We start from the raw sequence: 10276 nt of genomic DNA on the forward strand, positions 1-10276 counted from the left end.
TTACCATAAATGGAAAAGTAATCCAAACTAATATGAAGAACAAAGTACAATTTGGGGGGGAAAAAAAGGTATAAAAATAATATGAGAAAATTACAGCTTAATATATGTCATGGGAATTAATACCTGTGGATAACAATTCTGAAATGTCGTGCTTTAAAATCAAATTACCTGTATTCATAAAGACAAATTACTTCTATAAGTTGACAGGCTGATTCTGCCTGCTGATCGTTACTTTGAGCTCTTTTGGGGTCTCCCTTTCATCTAAGATGCAGTAAGTAATAAACCATCCATGCCTACATCGTATTTACAGATGAGTAAAGCGCTGGGCAAATAAGGCTCAAGGCAAGCTCAGTACATTTGGCATGTGTGTTGCCTCCTGTGACTGTAATCTACATGGAGAGAGAAGACCGGGTTTTTACCTGTACACAAAACGTATGCTGCCTTTTTAAGACATCTAGAAAACAGCTGGAGAAAAATATGGATGGGATAACAAAGCATAGAGAAATTGTGTTTGAACAAGTTGCAAAGAGGAGTGGAAATATCAAGGCTGTATTCCTAAAATTCCTAATAGCAGTTTGGGCCTGAGTATTGCAATGCGCTCCAAGAGGCGCGTGCTAAATTATATTACAAATAGGTGGTGTCGCTGTGTACAGAGTGGAAATAAGTAAGGGAAAGGCAGGATGAGGAGGAAGGCGGCTCAAGGACTATGGACTATAAGCACTGAGAGTGTGACTGCTCTGAGGATGTCCCTGTGTGCCCGCACCTGAAGCGCAGCGATACTTCCCACGTGCGCTTTTGTAACGATAACAACAACAATGTCAGCTCTCCATTTCTTTTCTAAAAAAAACTTGCAGCTTAAGGGTTTGTCACCTTGCTGATGTGGGCCTAGGGCCCTGGCTGTTTCGGGGCCAGGTCCCAGATTTCAAAGGTAACCTGCGAAATGCTGTCCTTACTGAGCGGTGGGTGAGGAAAGGCTGAGGGACGAGTCTCTGGGTGCGCGAGAGACCCTGTGCGCCGGCGGTGCGGTACTGCCCCACTGCCAGGCAGGCCTCAAGAGCTTATTTTGGTTTCTCTGCTTGTGAAAGTGTTGCACGTCTCTGCCTAAAAAATCCTGAGATGATTTCTTACCACCACCCCACCCCCCCCCCCCCCCCCCCCCCAAAAAAAAAGAAGATGATGCTGTAAAACCTTTTGATTTTAAAGTAATAGTTTTAAAAAGAAAATTGAGTCTCCTCCTAAGGTAGGAACAGGAAGAGCAGCTGGATTTTAAAAAATGGTGTGCGATCCACACATGGTAACTACTTGTATGTTGAAGAGGTACCATTTATTAGAGCAAATTTCAGAGATGCTGGAATTGCTGGGGATTTTTGGTTTGCTCTTCTTTTTCTTTGTTCTTGTTGGTTTTTTTTTTTTTAAAAAGTATGTGGTGATCATAAGCCAGCCCTGAGTTCTTGGCAATGGTTAACATGTCCAAGGAGAATGGAAGAGTTGAGACTATGATGCTCTAAACTGTGTAATCCTACTTAAGCTCTTATAAATAAAGAATCCAACCTTAAACATCTTTATTATTCCATTTTGAGTAGTCTGCTTTCAAGCCCAAGTTCTGGGAGCACACGTATCCTGTTTACAGTTGGAGATTGTTACTCTGAAGATGAAGCCTGCGACCTGGGATGAGGGAGTGAAATTGCTCTTTGAAATGATTTACAGGAACCCGTGTGTGTATCTCCAAACCTTATTGCATCAAAAATGTACTCGTATCACAGGAAAATATAGTGTCCTGCTAATAAGTTATCTCTAGAAGTGAGATGTCTCTTATGGAATGAAATATTGGTCTTTCCAAACTTCTTATTATTGACTTTCCATTATAAATTCATTAATGTGTAACTGCAGGCCATGTGCAGTTTGAATTTTTCAGCCATGGTAAGGATATATGCCGGGTGCTGTTACTGCACCAGTATCAAAAGATACAACCTAAAAATGGGACAGCAACTGAAAGGAAGAGTAGGAAACAAATATACTTGATTTCCTTTATCCTTGTTTCCTGCATGGATTTTCTGACATTTGAAGCCAAATAATTTCTCCTCCATTTTTCTGTGCATCAGAAGAACACTAGTTACAAGTTCCAGGGATTTGGCACGTTTCAAGGAGATGGGAGCTGTATGTGAGTACAATATAGTGTAGAAAACTTTGGTTATTCAGGAACGTAGAGTAATGTCTTAAACATATTGTCAGGTTTATCAAAATTTATGGATTTTCTTCAGTACTAATTAAATGCTTGGGGGAAGGGTTGCCTTCTGCAAAACATGCTATTAAGAAGCATGTTTCAAGCTGCTTTATTATAATACCAGAACTGGGAAGCAAAAATCTGGGCGCTTGAGCTTTTTGGAAAAAACATGCACCAAATGCTGTGAGCCTTGTTTAGAAAAACAAAATCATGCAAGCGGACAGCAGGTGGCTGTTTTCAACTTGGTCTATCAGCAACAAGTGTGTCACTGAATGTTTCTTGGCGGTCAGCAGGCCATCTTGGATGAGGGCTGGTATGCAGACATTTGGCAAACAGGCCAATGTTCCCACTAGCTTTGCTCCCAAGCTGGTGTTCCACTTGACTACTCGGTCATTGCCTTTAGAAGAAAAAAAAGTAATTTATGAATACTTTTTAGTAGCGGGAGACACATAGGAACAGTGACCTGGTAAGTGTTGTCAATAGCAAGACCAAAAATACTTTGCTCTGGAAGGTACCAGCAGCTATGGCTAAACAGACAACTTCAAAATCTGTCAAAATACTAGAGCAGCTCTAAAGATCTCAAAATCAAGTGTAAATGCTGCTCAGCGGAATGGCTTTTGGAAAGCCTAGAGAAGAAACAAGTTCAGCTCATGGGGGATTTAAACAAAAACTTTCCTTGTCAAATAATTTAAACTGTTTGCATTTACACTCGTTGCTGAATGTAGATCTGCCTCTAAGCTACTTGACATTTGGAATGGTTTTCTGTAGCTCTGCTTGCCAACTCCTTGTGCATGATGTTTAGCTTTGCCTGTGTACGTGTTCTTGACTGCTAAAAGTATGTATTACTTGCAAGGCATAGCTTGCCTAAGTTTTCACAGAATCACCGAATAGTTGAGGTTGGAAGGGACTTCTGGAGGTTATCTGGTCAAAGCCGCCTGCTCAAGGAGGGCTACCAACAGCCAGTTAGTTGCCCAGGATCGTGTCCAGATGGCTTTTGAATATCTCCAAGGAGGGAGAGTCTACCACCTCTCTGGGAAACCTCTGCCAGTGCTCAGTCACCCTTAGAGTCAAAAAAAGCACTTCCTCATGTTCAGACGGAGCCTTCTGCTTTTCAGTTTGTGTCCATTGCCTCTGATCCTGTCACTGCGCACCGCCACTGAAAAGAGTCTGGCTCTGCCATCTTTACACCCTCCCTCCAGGTATTTGTACACATGAATGAGATCCCTCCTAAGCCTTCTCTTCTTCAGGCTGAACAGTCCCAGCTCTCTCAGCCTTTCCTAATTGGAAAGATGTTCCAGTCTCTCAATCATCTTAGTGGCCCTTCTCTGGGGTCTCCAGTATGTCAATGTCTCTTGTACTGGGGAGCCCAGAACTGAACACAGCATTCCAGGTGTGGCTTCATCAGTGCTGAGCAGATGGGAAGAAGCTCCATCAACTTGCTGACAACACTCTGTCTAATGCAGCCCAGGAATCCATTATCCTTCTTTAGTGCAAGTGCACATTGCTGGCTCACGCTCAACTTGGTGTCCACCAGGACCCCCAGGTCCTTTTCTGCAATGTTGCTTCTCACCGAGGTGGCCCCTAGCATATATTGGTGCATGCGGTTGTTCCTCTCCAGGTGTAGGACTTTGCACTTCCCCTGGTTGAACTTCATGAGATTCCTGGCAGCCCATTTTTCCAGCCTGTCGAGGTCCCTCTGGATGGCAGCACAACCCACTGGCATATCAGCTACTCCTCCCAGTTCGGTGTTATCAGCAAACTTGCTGAGGATACAATCTGCCCCATCATCCAGGCCATTAATGAAGTTGTTGAGCAGGACTGGACTCACTATTGACCCCTGGGGTACACTGCTAATTGCTGCTGCTGTTCAGCTGAACTTCCATTGATTTCCACCCTCCGGGCCAGGATGTTCTGCTAGTTTTCAATCCACCTCACTGCTCATCCAGCCCGTGCTTCAACAGCTTCTCCATGAGGATCTTATGTGATAGTGGCAAAAGCCTTACTGAAGCCTAGGTAAACAATATCCACTGTTCTCCCCTCATCTATCAGGCTAGTCATTTCATTGTAGATGTTTATCAAGTTTGTCAAGCATGACTTCCCCTCGGTGAAGCCATGCTGACTACTCCTGTTCACTTTCTTGTCTTTCATATGCCTGGAAATGCTTTCCAGGATTAGCTGCTCCACCACCTTCCCAGGGACTGGGGTGAAGCTCATGGGCCTGTAGTTCCCTGGGTCCTCCTCCTTGAAGGCAGGAGTGGCGTTTGCTTTCCTTTAGTCTTTGGGCACTTCTCCCAGTTGCCATGATCCATCAAAGATTATCAAAAGTGGCCTTGTGACAACATCTCTCTGCTCCCTCAGCACTTGTGGGTGCATCCCATCAGAGTATGTGGAGAGTTTGTCTAGGTATTCCCTGACCTGATCCTCTTCTACCAAGGGTACTTCTTCCTTGCTCCGTATTTTCCCCTTGGTCTCTGGGACCTCGGGTTCCTGAAGGCTGATCTTGCTCATAAAGACTGAGGTGAAGAAGGCATTTTGTACCTTAGCCCTTTTCCATGTCCTGTGTCACTCACCAGGGGCCTCGCTTCATTCAGCAGTGGGCCCGCGTTTTCCCATATGTGCATGTGTAATTGAGCTCCTAAAAATGTTCACAGGCGATATTTTCAGAGAATGTACCTTTGAAATAATTTACTATATTAACATAAGGGCCTTGCTACAAGCATTGTGTACAAGCAAAATTCTCTTCTGTTACTGTATTAACATAAGGGCCTTATTACAAGTGAAACCATCTCTTCTGTTTCACAATCTGTTACATTATAATGATGCTCTACATGCTGTTATTGCTGTTGGGGATAGATCCAGCTGGTACTTATTATCTCAACAGATTCATTGTATAACAGGAAACTTCATGTACTTGTATCAGTTGACTATAACCTACTTGAAGAGTAGAAAAGTATAGTCTATTTTAGTGGGATAGCTATCCACTAAAATGAAAGAACAAAAAATGTTCAGAGAAAACCAGATGGGTGGGGGGTTTTGTGGTGGGGTTATTGTTGTTGTTGTTTGGTTTTTTTTTTTTTAATCTGGGTTTTTCTCCTGATTTATATTCCTAAAATTTATTCAGGAATTTTATTATCATACTTTTTCTTTGAATTGTGAACTGATAATTGTTCAGACATATACCCAAGGAATAGATTTGTGTGATAACGTCAGCCAAATTTCAAGTGTCTTCGGTACACATTGTATGTCTCTTCATGTGCAATGTGCACGGCTTGTGATGTATACATGGAAGCTGAGAATGTGTGCAGCTACAAAACCCCCACATCTAGGCTTAATGTTTATTGGCAGATTCATTCACAAGCCTGAGAAAGCTTCTGCCTTCAAACGCTATCCTTTCTATAGTCGTTATCTTAATGTTGGGTAGTGTAATAATACGTTTTCAACCCTCAAATATGAGGGTATTAAATAATTGAAGAGAAATTGTTCTATTTTAAGAAGAAAGGACTTCTCGGATGACAAGTTTCACAGATCCAAAATAGGGCTTAAAGCAGTCCACCCTTTCTGCAGAGTTATCAGACATTTTAAATGGAAAACATTCGAGTTCGAGTTTCTTTTTCATTAGGAAAATTATCTTTCCCTGCTTGTTCCTCTCTGCGTCCCCCTTCCCACCCCGCAGTGTGCAGCTTTGCAGTGTCACTTAAGCCAATCCAAGCATTGGCTGCCTTTGAAACGGGCAGCCCTATCTTTGGCAAGCTGTTCCCACTTGGTGTTAGCACAGACATTTGATATGCCTGATACAGAAACTGATATAGCTGGAAACAACTTCATGGGGGAAAAAAAATGTAGCTGGATCAGTTTCCCACAGTGAGTGGTGACACAGAAGGAGAAAAAGTAACATGTGGCCAGGAAGGGGAGTGGTGCAGAGCAGAATGATCCCACTTGGCAACTGCAGCCTTCACTCATCCTGCAATTCCTTATCACCCCAGCTTCTGTTACCTTTGTGTGGTGCTGGCTGATTCCTTGGCTGTACGGAAATGTGCAGCACTTTGCTGTCCCTGCCACCTCGTGCAGTTTTTTGCCCTGTCCCCAGGCCCAGGCAGTCAGTGCAGCCAGGTTTGCAGGGCAATGCAGGGTTTCTGTCTGTATTACAGGGTCTGCGTGCTTCCAAGTCTTGTAAAATGCTGCTTTAGACGATGCTACGCGCACACTGCAGCTAAGCCATTTATTACAATAGCTTTTTCTGTGAATGATGTGGCACAGCGAGGGGATCTTCAAAGGAGAAGAAAATAATTTGGTGCTGGAGGCTTCGGAAGATTAAACGTGGTATTTACTCTCTCCATTTAGACATTAAGTGTGAATTCAGGTGATGTATGCTAACATTAGTCTAGCTACTTTCCTTATACTTTAGCTGTGCTCTTTCCTTGTAGTTTACTTAAACTCTGTGTGTGCGTATGACAACAATATTTGTACTCTGTGTATGTATTTTGCAAGAAAGCCTCAGTGAGTTTGTATTTCCATCTATGGTGTTTGTTCCAGGCATAAACTGAAGCTACATTGTTGGTACAAAGGCAAGTGGCTCAGCTTCCTTCCAGCAGAGAGGAATTCCTGATACCACTTACTTAAGAATCTGAAGGGGTTTATGAGCAAATGGCTCATAAAAGTGACTCTCAACTCATTAAAATAGGATTCAGTCCCAACACAGATTGTGTGATGAAAATAATGTTAAATTTAATTAAACCCCCTCTTCCCCCAAAAAAACAACCAAAGCCCAACAACCTCAAACTCCAGTGATTCCTTAGTCTATCACCAAAAAAAAAAAAAAGTTTCTAATTAAATTTGTGATCTGTGTATTAAAATGATCAGGTTCATTTTTAACAGAGGAAATATATTGTAAAATACTCCTGTTTTCCCCCTTGATTTAGAGATATTAAAGTGTGCTGATCGGAGAGTTTATAGATTTCTTGGAACTCTGAACTGTTCACAGCATAATTCAGTTTGCTGTTTCAGGTAGCTGGTTTCATCAAGGTTAACTTCACTTTAGTTCTCAGAAGTTGAGTTAAACCCTGGTTTTCAAGGAGGTAAAAGAATGCAGACAGTCATAACATTCCATATTGTGTCAAACCCCCAAGTTTTTGTCAGTAAAGTGTTATGAGGAAATGCAAGGAAATAAGATGTAGTCTAAGGAAATGGGGGTCTGTGAAGAGCATGGAGGCTATCTTTCGTGAAAACCCTCAAACGTGCAAGAGGACGCTGGCATTCAAACTCGCTCACTGCTCTGTATCAGGCTTTCTAAACTTCTTGATGCTGCAAGAGGTTAACGCGGGTGAAAACTACAACTACTGTCAAACTGGACATACTAACCTGATGTGTTAGTACTACTTATCTTTACAGAAAAGTTTATACAGAGGGTCCAGGTAGGGTCTGCAATGCTCAGTACTCCGCAACAGCCATGCCACTTGCTTTTTGCCTCTGACTTAGAAGAGCTGCCTTTGGGCAGAGTGAGCAGCTAATGTTCTGTAGGTACCTGGCAACGGGGTCTTTACAGTGCCTGTCTGAAAGGGGATATTTCTTGGGGTAATTACAAAGGCAAGTTTATACCTCCTGAGTTTATCAGGGGTTTTGTGTGTGTGTGTGTGTGTGTGTGTGTGTGTGTTATAGAAGGTATTAAAGACGCCTCTGCAAGCAGACTGAATACAAATGCAGTAGTTCTTACTGCCCATCTATCCCCGCACAGAAAGCTGCAGCGGCAACAGCCACCTACGTGCCTTCAAGTCCAAGGTGGAGGATCTGTGTTTCCTTTTGTTGGACCTAAGGAGATTCAGCTGGAGAATGTTGTTGCAGTTGTGCTAGAGAGAGGTAGGCGATGACTAGATATAGTATTTTACAGAAGTGCTATGGTAAGAATAGACTACTTTTCTAACACATAACAGCGGTTCCCTGAACTAAGACAAAGGTGAAGAAAAATTTAGCGCTTTTGAGCTGGGTTTGTGTACAGTTGAAATTAATCCTGCCTTTGAGTTTTCAAAAGGTGAAGTTGCAATTGCTTTTTTGTGTCTCTGTGTGTCTACACACTTATATATTGACAGATGTGTGTATGAGTTCCGAGTTTGATCTGAACTAACACATCTCCTCTAATGTTCCAGGTAATTTCACTCTTCCCTAAGATGCTTATTTTTTTTTATCTTTATGTAAATATAGATACAATGAGGCTTTTACTGCAACACAAATGAACCACAACACAGAAGCTCACTTTTAAGACCAGTTAATATAGAGTTAACAACTCTTCTTGGAATATGAAGCTTAATAATGTCTGTAGTATAAACATAGAGCTAGAATTCCAGTCTGAAAATAATTTTATTTGGAAACAGTTCTGGCCCATTGTTTTCTATTGTTTTTGACTATCCCACGGGGCGTGGGGGGGAGGCGGCTTTTTGCTTTCAGAATTTGAAGCATAATGACATGTTACAGGAATGTGAATGAGGATTTAGAAAGCGGCTTTATTTGCGTTTCCGCTTCTCTGAGGCTTTAGTAGTTTTCTTTGCCCGCGCTGCTCTTGCTGCTAAGCGGCCGCTGCGGCGGGAGGCGCGCTGGCGGTCAGCCGTCGCCCCGCAGCGGTGACTCGCGGGAACTGCAGAGCAGCGCCCGCAGGAGGAGCCGCGTACGCGCCAGCCAGCCACGCGCAGAGGACGCTACCATCCACGCGGATTCCAAGGATGCGGATTCAAGCAGTGCACCGTTTTCTAGATTGCTACTTACACAAACTAAACTTTACCTCTAGTACATTTTAAGGATGCGGATTCAAGCAGTGCACTATTTTATAGATTACTACTTATGCAACCTAAACTCCACCTCTTTCTGTAAGCCCTCAAATGCACAATTAATATAGATTAGTCCCACGTTAAAAAGGTTGCACCTGTAAACTGCTTTAGATAGCATGGAGCATGGGGCACAGTGGCTAGTACCATCTCTAACCCCTTTTGTACTTAGTTCAAAACAAATGTCACATAGTTTGGATTATTTGTGATCTATATTATCTAACAGGGCAGTAATATTACAAGTTCACAGGTTCATATCCTACACAGAGTTGTTTGCTATGTATTATTCAGTTTTACTACAAAATAATGATATAGCTAAACTCCAAATAGTTAGCCAGGGAGAATAGGTTATACAATATTAACATTATTGCTTACTGAGTAATTGCCTGGGTCTGCTGCTTCAAGCTCGTTTTCTATGATGTAAGCTTAGGCGACTAACTTTTAGATACCTGCACTCAGGATCCCTGTCTGGAAGAGCTCTGGCTCTTAGAAGCTCAGTTCAGTTGTGCACTCATCAGTATTCATGGGAGGTGCTGTAGGGTATCCCATCTGGTCTCCAAAAAGGGCATGGCTCTATGGTATGTGCCTGGCACTGCAGTAAGCATGTGTAGGCTCGCCTTGGACACAAGGCAGGGGCAACTAAGCCGAGTTCTAAAAATGTTTCCATCCAAAACAACTACTTGAAATACCAGCTGTTCTATGACACAAACCTCTTTTTTTCTTTTTCTAGTCTTTCCTGAAATTCTTTCTACCAGCCAAGAAACTTTCATGACTGATTTTTTGTTATGTCTGTTCTGATATTCTAAATCAAGTTTTGATTTTTAGAATACTGAAATACTGAATGCTACATTAGCTGAGCTTTGTTGTTACGATATTGCAAGGCTACAAGTTCCATTGTTTCCATAGGCTTTACTGCTTCAATGTGCCCAAGGTGACCTAGAAACCTCTGATAACTGAGCTAACTAACTGATCTGAACAGCCCAGGCCTTGCTGTGTTGGAAGGAATGATTGACTGCAGGGATCTGGTATTCCTGTAGACAGAGACTGAGCTGACTGCATATGCAGGCTATTAATATTGGGATATATTTTCCTGAGTTACACAAGCATAACATTCCATTGGAAAATGTATTTACAATGAAAAATGGCCTAAATATCCTTATGCTGTCATGAATCAGCATTGATTTAACTTAGACTTCTCTTTTGAAAAAGGATCTCTAGCATGAAACTGCCAAATACTTAT

Source organism: Larus michahellis, chromosome 5, assembly GCF_964199755.1.
Source record: "Larus michahellis chromosome 5, bLarMic1.1, whole genome shotgun sequence".
NCBI classification, from domain to species: domain Eukaryota; kingdom Metazoa; phylum Chordata; class Aves; order Charadriiformes; family Laridae; genus Larus; species Larus michahellis.